Source organism: Molossus molossus, unplaced genomic scaffold, assembly GCF_014108415.1.
Source record: "Molossus molossus isolate mMolMol1 unplaced genomic scaffold, mMolMol1.p scaffold_m16_p_2, whole genome shotgun sequence".
NCBI lineage: Eukaryota > Metazoa > Chordata > Mammalia > Chiroptera > Molossidae > Molossus > Molossus molossus.
In genome coordinates this window covers 46,218,462-46,231,390 of record NW_023425355.1, presented here as the reverse complement: position 1 = coordinate 46,231,390, position 12,929 = coordinate 46,218,462, and positions in this window count along the sequence as shown.

The following is a 12,929-nucleotide window of genomic DNA, read 5'->3' as shown; positions in this document are numbered from 1 at the left end:
TCTTCAAGTAAGCACTACTGATAGCCTCCAGGCAAAAAGCCAGAGGATAACTGTACATTCCTGGGCTAGTAACTGTAACCAGGAAAGGAAGACTTGACAGGAATGTTTAACATGGGTCTTTCCTGGCTCATCCAAACCAGGAGAGGGAGCCACAAACAGCAGAGCACCAACACCCACAGGAAAAATTTGGCAGGCTCCAAAGTCCACTGTGATAGCCAAAATGGTGTAACACAGAAACAAAAGCCAAATGAAAGAACAAGAGACCTCTACCAAAGAGGAGATAAATAAGGTGCGATTAATCAAGTTAACAGAATTAGAATTCAGAGCCATGATATTGAGGAAACTCAAAAGCATGTGTAAGGACATGAGAACCATGAGTAAAGACATAGAAATTTCCAATGAGTTGGAATGTAAAAACCACCAAGAAGAAATGAAGAATGACATATCAAAAATAAAGAACACATTGGAAAGTCTAAGCAGCAGAGTAGAGAAAGCAAAAGACTGGATTAGTGAATTAGAATACAGGGTAGAAAAAATCAACCAATCAGAAAACCAAAAGGAAAAATCAATTAAAAAACAGGAAGACAGCTTAAGAAAACTGTGGGACAACTAGAAACGTAATAATATTTGAATCATAGGAGTCCCCAAAGAACAAGAAAATGAGCAAGTGTTAGATAATATATTTGAAAAAATAGTGACAGAAAACTTCCCTAACTTGGTGAAGGAAGAAAGTATTCAAGTTCAAGAAGCACAGAGAGCCCCAAGTAAGAAGAACCCAAACAGGCCCACACCAAGACACATAGTAATCAAAATGCCAAAAATTAAAGATAAAGAGAGAATCCTAAAAAGAGCAAGAGAGAAACAACAGATTACCTACAAAGAAAACCCCATAAGACTCTCAGCTGACTTCTCAACAGAAATACTAAAGTCCAGAAGGGAATGGCATGAAGTAATCAAGGTCATGAAAAACAAGAATCTGAATTCAAAACTACTCTACCCAGCAAAGCTATCATTCAAAATAGAAGGTCAAATAAAGAGCTTCCCAGACAAAAAGGAAAAAAAAAAAGCTAAGGGAATATATTAGCACCAAACCAGCACTGCAAGAAATGTTAAAACGACTAGCAGGAGAAATAGGAAGAAATTAGCAGGAGAAATAGGAAGAAAAATATAACCACACTAAACAAAAATAGCAATAAATAAGTACATATCAATAATCACCTTAAATATAAATGGATGGATTGAATGCTCCCATAAAAAGACACAGAGTAACTAAATAGATGAGAAAGCATGACTGGAGGAACACTGACTCAATCCTGGTAGGCTGCGGAGACATGAGATGGGGGCTGGGAGCCCACAGTCAGCAGCAACCTTAGCTGTGGGCAGTGGCCTTGGCTGAGAGCAGCAGCCTTAGCTGGGAACAGCTGCCTTGGCTGTGAGTGGTGCCCTCGGGTTTAACTCCCAAGTGGCTGCACAGCACAGAGCTGGGGCAGAGGCTAAAATAGCAGCAGCCACTTACCTTGGGCTCTGGCAGAGGGAGGGCACACTGGACTGGAACTGTGTGGGGACACTCGGGATTTAGAGTGTGCTCAGAGCTTTTGCTGAGTTGCAGCCATGCAGGACTGTGGTCCTCTTATTCCTTCCCAGGGCTCTGGAGAGAGGTGGTGGCCCCTCCCTCAGAGATTCCACCCCACCCTGTGGTCATTGAAATGCTAATAGAGGCCCATTAACATCAGCATCTGCCCCACTATCACAAAATCTTCTTAGGATGAGCACCTGAGGGAGTTTTTTATTCAACTGAGAAGCCAAGGTTCTTCACGTAATTTCTACTGATAGACTTTAGACAAAAAGCAACAGGGTGATTTTACCTTTTCCTGGGCTAGCAACATTAACCAGGAAAGTAAGACTTGACAATGGTGTGTAACATGGGTCCTCCCTGGCTCGTCCTAACCCAGGAGAGGGAGCCACAAACAGAAGAATAACAAACACCCACAGGGAAAATTGGGCAGGCTTGAAAGCCCACTGTGATAGCCAAAATGGTGAAACACAGAAACAAAACCCAAATGAAAGAACAAGAAACCTGTACCGAAGATGATATAAATGAGGTGCAGTTAAGCAAGTTAACAGAACTAGAATTCAGAGCCATGATTTTGAGAAAGCTCAACAGCATGTGTAAGGACATGAGCACCATGAGTAATGACATAGAAATGTTGAAAATCAACCATTTGGAAATTAAAAACTACCAAGAAGAAATGAAGAATGACATATCAGAAATAAAGAACACATTGGAAGTGTCTAAATAGCAGAATAGAGGAAGCAGAGGATCGAATCAAAGAATTAGGAGGTAGAGTAGAAAAAATCAACCAATCAAAAAACCAAAAGAAAAAAAACAATTAAAAAACAGGAAGAGGTTTAAGAGAACTGTGGAACAACTGGAAATGTAATACCATTTGCATCATAGGAGTCCTCAAAGAAGAAGAAAATAAGCAAGGTTTAAAGAATATATTTGAAGAAATAGTGACGGAAAAATTTCCTAATTTGGTGAAAGAAGTAGGCATTCAAGTTCAAGAAGGACAAAGAGCCCCAAGTAAAAAGAACCCAACAGGCCGACACCAAGACACACAGTAATAAAAATGCCAAAAATCAAAGACAAAGAGAGAATCCTAAAAGCATCAAGAGATAAGCAACGGGTTACCTACAAAGGAAACTCCATAAGGCTCTCAGCTGACTTCTCAACAGAAACACTATAGGCCAGAAAGGAATGGCATGAGGTAATCAACGTAATAAAAAACAAGTATCTGAATCTAAGACTACTCTACCCAGAAATGCTGTCATTCGAAATAGAAGGTCAAATAAAGAGCTTTTCAGACCAAAAAAAAAAAAAAAGGCTAAGGGAATATATTTTCACCAAATTAGCATTGCAAGCAATGCTGAAATGACTGGTGTAATTAGCAGACAAAATAGGAAAAAATATAACCACACTAAACAAAAATGGCAATAAATAAATACATATCAATAATCACCTTAAATGTAAATGGATTGAATGCTCTGATAAAAAGACATAGAGTAGCTGATTGGATAAGAATGCATGACTCTTGTATATGTTGTTTACAAGAGATCCACCTCACAACAAAAGACTCACATAGGTTGAACGTGAAGGGATAGAAAAAAATCTTACAAGCAATCAGAAAGGAAAAATAGGTGGGGTAGAAATACTCATATCTAATAAAATAGATTTCAAAATAAAGACCATAACAAGAGAAAAAGAAATCCACTACATAATATTGAATGGATCTATCCAACAGGAATATATAACATTGATAAACATATATGAACCCAATATAGCAGCAACAAAATATATTCAAAGTCTTCTGGAAAACTTCAAAGGAGAAATCAATAGCAATACAATCATAGGAGGAGACGTTAACACCCCGCTGACATCACTGGATAGATCCTCTAGACAAAAAATTAGCAAGGAAACAGAGACTATAAATGAAGCACTAGACCAAATGGATTTCATAGATATCTACAGAGAATTTCACCCCAAAACTACAGAATTCACATTCTTCTCAAGTGCACATGAAACATTCTCAAAGACAGACCACATGTTAGAACACTAACTCTCTACATGTTCAAGAAGATTGAAATCATATCAAGCATCTTCTCAGATCACAATGGTATAAAAGTAGAAATCAATTGCAACAAGAATATGCGAAGATATTTGAACATATGGAAGCTAAACAGCCAGTTATTAAACAACGAATGGGTCAATGAGGAGATCAAGGAAGAAATTAAAAACTTCCTGAAATTCAATGAAAACGAACACACAAAGAAACAAAACCTATGGGATACAGCAAAAACAATTCTGAGAGGGAAGTTGATAGCACTACAGGTCTACCTCAAAAACAAACAAACAAACAAACAAACAAACAAACAAAAACAAGAAAAATCTCTAATAGACTACCTAACCTCACAACTTAAAGAACTAGGGAGCAAACAAACAAACAAAATCCACAGCAAGTAGAATGAACAAAATAGTAAAGATCAGAGCAGAAATAAATGACATAGAGACCAATAAAACAATTCAAAGGATCAATGAAACTCAGAGCTGGTTTTTAGAATAAATAAACAAAATTGATGGACCCTTAGCTAGACTCACCAAGAAACAGAGAGAGAACCCAAATACAGAAAATCAGAAATGAAAGGGCAGAAGTAACAACTGATACCAGAGAAATACAGAAGATTGTTAACAACTACTATGAAAAATTATATGGCAACAAATTTGACAATCTAAGCAAAATGGACAAATATCTAGAAACACATAGTCTCCCAAAACTGTACCATAGAAAACTTGAACACACCAATAACAACAGAAGAAACTGAAGATGTAATCAAGACTCTCCCAGCAAACAAAAGCCCAGGCCCTGATGGCTTCACAGGGGAGTTTTACCAAACACTCAAAAAAGAACTAACACCCATTCTCCTCACACTATTTCAAAGAATTCAAGAAGAAGGAACACTTCCAAGCACGTTATAAGAGGCCAGCATAACTCTAATTCCAAAACCAGAAAAAGACATTACAAAGTAAGAATTCTACAGGCCAATATCCCTTATGAACATAGACGCCAAAATCCTGAACAAAATACTAGCAAATCAAATCCAGCAATACATCAAAAAAATTATTCACCTTGAAAAAGTGGGATTCATCCCAGGGATGCAAAGCTGATACAATCTTCACAAACCAATAAATATGTTACACCACATAAATACAATGAAGACTAAAAACCACATGATCATATCAATAGATGCAGAAAAAGCCTTCAACAAAATCCAGCATCCATTTCTGATAAAAATGCTCAGCAATGTGGGAATAAAGGGATCATATCTCAACATAATAAAGGCCATGTATGAAACACCTACAGCCAACATCATACTCATTGGATAAAAACAAGAACATTTTCCTTAAGAAGAGGAACAAGACAGGGATGCCTACTTTAGCCAATCTTATTTATCATACTACTGGAAGTCTGTGCGACAGCAATCAGACATGAAGAAAAAATAAAAGGGATCCAAATGGGAAAGGAGGAAGTGAAACTGTCATTATTCGCAATTGACATGATACTACATGAAGAAAACCCCAAAGACTTTATCAAAAATTTACTAAACTTAAAAAATGGATTTGGCAAAATAGCAGGATACAAATTAACATCAAGATATCGATGGCATTCTTATACACCAATGATGAACTCACAGAAAGAGAAACTAGAAAACAATCTCATTTACCATCGCGGCAAAAAAATTAAGATACCTTGAAATAAACTTAACCAAAGAAATAAAAGACCTATTTGCAGAGAACTACAGGTGTTTGAACAAAGAAATAGAGGAAGGTATAAAAAAGTGGAAGCACATACCTTGTTTATGGATTGGATGAATTAATATCATAAAAATGTCCATAGTATCGCAAGCAATATGTAGATTCAATGTAATCTCTATCAAAATACCAACGAAATACTTCACAGAACTAGAACAAATACTTTAAAAGTTCATATCGAACCAAAAAAGACCTCGAATAGCCCCAGCAATCCCAAAAAAGAATAAATTTGGAAAGATCACATTACCATATTTCAAGTAATACTACAAAGCCACTATAATTAAAACAGCCTGGTACTGGCACAAGAACAGGCATATAGATCAGTGGAACAGAAGAGAGATCCCAGAAATGGACCCAAGGCAATATGCTCAATTAATATTTGACAAAGGTGCCAAGAGCGTACAGTGGAGTCAAGGCAGCCGCTTTAATAAACGGTGTTGGGAGAATTGGACAGCTACAAGCAAAAAAATGTAACTAGACCATCAACTTACACCCTACACAAGAATAAACTCAAAATGAATAAAAGACTTAAATGTGACTCATGAATCCATAAGAATCCTAAAAGAAACTCTAGGCAACAAAATATCAGGCATCATACACAGCAGAATTTTCATTGATACATCACCTAAGGCAACAGAAACAAAGGAGAAAATGAACACATGAGACTCCATCAAACTCAAAAACTTCTGCACAGCAAAAGATACAATCATCAAAATTGAAAGGCAACCCAGTGTATGGGAAAGCATAATTGCCAATGATATATCAGATAAGGGGTTAATTTCTAATATATATAGTGCTCATACAACTCAACCAAAGGAAGACAAAGAACCCTATTAAAAAATGGGCAGAGGATCTAAATAGACACCTCTCCAAACAGGACATACAAATGGCTAAGAGACATAGGAAGAATTGCTCCACATCGCTAATCATCAGAGAGATGCAAATTAAAACAACAATGAGGTATCACCTCACACCTGTCAGAATGGCCACCATCAACAAATCATCAAAAAACTAGTGTTGGGGAGGGTGTTGAGGAAAGGGGACTCTAGTACACTGCTGGTGGGAATGCAAAGTGGTGCAGACACTGTGGAAAACAATATGGTGTTACCTCAAAAATTAAAAATTGAACTTCCATTTTACCCAGTGTTCCCACTCCTAGAAATATACCCTAAGAAGCCTGACACACCAGTCAGAAAAAATATATTTACCCCCATGTTTGTAGCAGCACTATTTACAATAGCTAAGATCTGGAAACAGCTGAAATTTCCATCAGTAGACGAATGAATTAAAAGCTGTGGTACATATACACAATGGAGTGCTATGCAGCTGTAAGAACGAAAGATCTTTTATCCTTTGAGATGACATGGAGAGATTTGGAAAGTATCATCCTAAGTGGAACAAGCCACACAGTGAAAGCCAAGTATCATGATCTCACTTATTTGTGGAATATAATGAACATAACAGTCTGAGGAATGGGGTAGTCCCAGAGATGTGGAAGCAGGGTACAGACTGACAATCCCCAGGAGAGCGGGTGGTGGGGGAGAGATAAACCACAGAACTGATATGCATGTGTGCATGAACTATGTACATGGACAACAAAGCTGGGGACAGGGCTGGTGGGAGGGGGAAGGGAGAATCAGTGGGGGGAAAAGGAGAAACATCTGTAACAAAAATAAATTAATTAATTATTAATTTATTTACAAAAACATCAATGAGCCTTTATTTTTTTATTTAAGTAATTCATTTTTGTTACAGATGTTCTTCCTTTCCCCCCCACTGATTCCTCCATCCCCCTCCCACCCGCCCTGTCCCCAGCTTTGCCCCACCACCCCCTCTTTTTGGTACAGATGTTTCTCCTTTTTTTCCCCATTGACACCCTAAAAGGTATGCAATTTTTTTTATTTTAATGGGTACTGCCAAATTCTCTTCCACAATATAAACAAAACAAATTAAAACATCAATAAAAACAACTACAACAACAACAAAAAAACTGTGGCAGTTCTTATTAGGCATTTGTAGATTTTATAAAATCCCAAGGTGATGTTAAAGATCAGAAAGTATTAGATACTAGATGTTTAGAATGTTAGCTAGTATATAAAACTTGGATTTGTGGACTGAATCCATTGCCTTATCTTTCAGCAGAACCATTTCTTCTATAATGCTTTCTCTGTGTCTTCTGGCCCGATACTACTCAAAGTTTAATGCATATAATTCATTGGAAGTCTGGTAGATGACTTCCAGACTCAACATCCTCTATTTCAACAAACTTAGGTAAAAGGTCAATGATTTTGCTCCACAGACCACACTTTGAGTAGCAATGTACTAGGGGACTCCCACAATCAGTAGTCTAAGACTAACACTTAGATTGTATCATTGAGTGCAGTGGTGCTCAATCTTTTTAATCTTGGGACCCCTCAAAACTCTTAAAATTATGGAGCCTCCCCCTAAAACTTTGTTTATGTGGGTATATTTTAATATTTGCTCTGGAATTAAAACTGGGAAAAAAGCTTATTTTATTTCAAATAAAAATAATAAGCCCACTATTTAACACAAATATTTTTATTTAAAAATTGTTTCAAAATAAAATTAATGAAAAGAGTAGCATTGTTTAATTTTTGATAGCTGGATTCTTACATATGTTTCTGCATGCAATCTGTTGTATTGCACACCATGTAGCCTCTGGAAAACTCCACTGTACACTCATGAGAGATCAAGAGTGAAAAAAGAAAATAATCTTAGTATTATCATGAAAATAGTATTGACCATTTTGAACCCCTAAAAGGGTCTTGGGGTCCCCATGGGTCCTTGACCACACTTTGAGAACCACTACTTTAGTGTGCATTGCTGCACCTATAGACAACAAACTTCTTAAGTATAGTGACCGTATTTATCTTACTGTTTTTATTTCCATAGAGCTATCTCAGATAAAGTGCTGAATCAATATTTCTTGATTTGCCAATTATGAGAGTCAGATTTTGAAATGGATTCTATCCTATTTCCTATGCATGGAGAGTTTTGACCTGAAACATTGGGGACATAGGTGGAGAGTTGGAATGAACATTCTTTCACTCACCTCCTCCATAAAGGAGGGTTCAAAGTCAAATATATGAAGCTCGATTATAAAGCAAATAATTCCACTATGGTATTACAAAGTAAATTTACATTTATTCCTTTATTTGATACTGAAAATAAACCTGTAAGCTAGGTAGAACAATTGCTATTATTCTCATTTTATAGATAACGAAAGTGAGACTCAAACCAATTTGCCCAAATTTTTATAGCTAGTAAGTGACTACTGAGCAAACGTTGTGAAAATAGAATTCAACCTTGGATCATAAATAAGTTGAGGGAATGGTTTCATGTATTTTATTGAGTATTATTTTTCTATGTTGTGGAGTGCCAATATCATTCAGGATTGAAAATATTTACAATAGGTGCCTTTATGGCGATCAAATGTTTCCAGTTCTTGGGAGCAGTCAATCACCTGCTAAAAATTGTTTATTGCCTGATGATGCTTGACAATGAACATTATCCTTCAAGTTGCTTTCTGCTATAGTGCTATTGCATAATTAGGTTTTCTAGGAAGTTTGTCTTAATGTCATCATAATTTTCATTAGCATAATGAGTAATGTCAGCTTCCTCTGCTACCAGATTGGTGTGATTATTTCTCAATAAGCCTGGTCTATTACCTTCCAAAGGAGAAGACCAAGGCATCAGTTTAGGAGCTCAGAGTCCCCACGGGCAAAGTCAATTTCTATTTAATAACAGTAGACAGGCCTATAGTAATTGAAGTAACTTCAGAAGCATGCTCTAGAGTGCTAATCCTCTCAATTCCAGCTCCAATTCCAAAAACCACAAAGTGGAGTCAAAGTGGTAGTGTATTATTCCTAGGTGGATTATGGCCTGCTTTGGCCACTTTGACTACTTTGGGCCAAAACCTATAGTGAAAAATTCCAAAAGGCAGGAAGTGTAGCAGAGACTATGGTACTCTACTATATATGCTTCAAAGATCAGTCCAGGTGACTATCAGTGGCAAAGTAATAGAATGCAGTTAACTGGTAAATGCTGATTCTACACAATTCAGATTTTCATTGTTATATGAAAAGTCAAATTATAAAATCTGGTGGTTAGTCTCAGATAAAATATATGTATTCAGGCTGTGTGTGTGTGAGAAAGAGAGAGAGGGAGAGAGAGAGAGGAACCTAGCCATTTGGTATCATTCAGAAGTTGCCCTTATTAAAAATCAGTAACTCTCTCCAGCTTCAAATGTGTTATTTTCATTTAGTTTAACCATAGTTAGGGATATCACTGGAAAGAAATATATGGGAAAAGATTAGTAAGATACTTTATTATAACTCATCCATAAAACATGAAGAGTCATCGTTGATAGTCCAGTTTAAGAACTGATGAGGATAAATAGCTGTGAGTGCATGTGTCTTCTTTTACTGAAGATAAATCTTCTGGCTTATTAAATAGCTCAATTTGCAATAAAATTGGTTCATGTGATGCTTTCTATATAAATAGCAATTGTCTTTTCTGAGGGGTTGATATATTTTTTTTTTCTGACCTTTCTCTTAAGCTTCATATAGTCAGTGTTAGAAGTGTCCAATGATAAAATGGGATTTGTACTTTACCGATTGTTTTTCTTTTATTTATTTTTCCTTTATTGATTTTAGAGAGAGAGGAAAGGAGAGGAAGAGAGCAATAGGAACAGATCCTTGAAAACTAATGTAGTCAGGTATGTGCAATAACTACCATTGGCAGATAATATGTTTTGTGATTTAGATTCCACTGCATAAGTAAAATTAAGGTCATTTTCTAGAGTTATTATGCAAGATTTTAAAAAGTCAATAATTGTGGATCAAGCCATCGACAAGTAATCAATGTAGGATTTATGTAGCTTGCATGCAGCAGAAATCAGGGCAGAGGAAATGTAGATGATTCTACTTAACCATCATTAACAAACACCAAGAACTGTGAAAATGCTTGTATTTGATAGAGTCTAATGAGATTAAAATAAAAGTGCCAGTTTATCTACAGCACAGAGAACTAGGCTTTAGAATCAAACCTCTAATATTATACCCACTCTTTACAATTCTCTTCAAATATTTCTGTCACCATCAAGCTTCTTGAGATCAGTGTCTTTTACTAAGTCAGCATTTATTTAGTGCTGAGAATGAGCAGATAGATTCTATATCTCAGTATAGGTGGTTATACAAAAGTAGAGGATGGAGTTTTTGCCCTGATGGCTTTTATAATCAATGCCTTCTTTGATAAACCACAGCAATTAATATGTATTATACAACTTAGCACTTAATATGTATTATACAACTTAGCACTTAACAAATCACTGTCTTGTATTATTCATAGTCACTCCTGGTACACTGGCTCTAAACATACCAAGTCCTTCCTGGCCAGCTTTTGTACCACCTTTAAGGCAAGGTTAGCTTAATCATTAAAGTCCAGGCCTACTTCTTTTAATCTGCTTCATCTTATCAGAGGCAAGATGATCTTCTTGAATTCTCTGCACCAAAACAGAAGTATAGTTAAAAGGTTGATACACTCAGGGATTAATGCCATCTTCAAAATGAGTTAATAACAAAGGATTTTCACTTTTACAGAACTTTTTACAAGATGCTGCATCTCACCATATAGCAGTGCCAGATACCAAAAACAACATTATCAACATAATTATGACTAATTTTAATAACAACAAATAGTCATTGAGTATTTTCTGTGTGTCATAAGCTATGTATGCTTTGTAAGTTGTATGTCATCAAATTGTTGCAAAAACTGTTGTTAGCCCCATTTTATAGATGAAGAAATTGAGATTCTCAACCTGTTAATAGTAGCCCTGAAATTGGAAACATTTTTGTCCAACTTGAAGGCCCTTTTTCTTTATATTCTATTCCACTGCCTTTTATTCACAGGTTAACACATTTGGTGCTTCTTTAGTAAGCAAACAATTTTACAAACCATTAAATAAAATATGGCAGAAATCTGGTTGGCATACATGAAAACTTTGCCTATGTGCATGCATATGTGCGTGCATGCGCACACGAGAGCATTTATTATGAATAGCACTATCACTGCCCCTGTAGGAATGGCAACTTGAAAGTACCGTGAAAACTAAAGTCCTTTTTCAAATATTCTCCTAATAAAGTGTCAGCTCAGAATGCTGCCACCCTTCAGGGAAAGCTTACTGATCCCTCAACCCCAGCTAATACTTCTGTTTCTTATTTTAGTTTTGCTGCACATATCAACTCAACTTAGGATAAAAATCTAAAAGTACATATTTAAATAAATCATAACAAAGTTTGTACTAAGAGCTACAAAATAATTTCTCTATTTGTGTAAAATAGAAACATATATCACCCATTAACCTCTGAGCAATGAAGACTAAAAAGGTAGGTATTCAAGAGAGGTGCATCACATAAACTAAAGTTGGAATAAAATTCTGAGCGTAATGGTGTCCTAAGAGTGTCTGGAGAGTCATGGGACATGACCATTTACAGGAAAGCAGGCTATTATTTTCCTGTGGCTGTTATAACAAATTACCATACATTTGGTAGCTTAAACATTGCAGAAATTTATTTCCTCACAATTTTGGAGACAGGAAGTCCAAAATCTATTTCACTGAGCCAAAATCAAGGTGAGGCAGAGGCATAAAACTGTAACTTGCCTCTTTCAGCTTTGTGTGTCTATAGGCATTTGTGACTTGTGGCAGCATCACTCCAATCTCTGCTCTATGGTTACATTGTCTCCTCTTCTGCCTGTTATCTCCCTCAGCTTCACACTTATAAGGAAACATGTGATTTCATTTGGGGACCACCCAGGTAATCCAGGATAATATTGCCTTCTCAAAATCCTTAATTTAATCACATTTGCAAAGACCCTTTTTCCAAATCAGGTATCACTAACAAATTCTGAGTATTAGTACCCCATATCTTTAGAGGCCGTTATTCAACCTACTACAGATAGAAAAATAGCCAAATAAAATTGTTGATTTAATCATGTTTATACTGATAATACATCCCATTAGTTCAAAGACATCTTAGTACAAGAACTGCGACCTCCCTGCCTTCAACTAGTTATTCCACCTCTAGCCAGGCATTCGCCACCCTACATCCAGTGTGATCTTTCTGAAATACTTCTTTCCATGGCTTCTCACTGTCCAAAGGAACATAACATGTAAGACTGTTATATTATTATAATGGCATGTAATACAAACTCTTTCACCTAATCCCAACTGTTTCCATCATCTTCTATCATTGCATCATGTTTCCTATACTTCAGTCAGACCTTTCCTTCACTTACTGAACTCCTCATTTTTTCCTTAAGACTCAATATCAGTATCTCCTCCTGTGTAAAGCACTTCCTCAGGGCAATCTAATGTCCGATTTTCTGTGTTCCCATATTTACTTATGTAGGCATTATCTTTTAATGGATCATATTTAATTACAAAAATCAGTTTTATATCTATTATGTTATTTTTTGAACTGGTTCAAGGGTAGAAATACTGTGGTAGGCTGAATAATGCCCTGTACCAAAGATATCCATG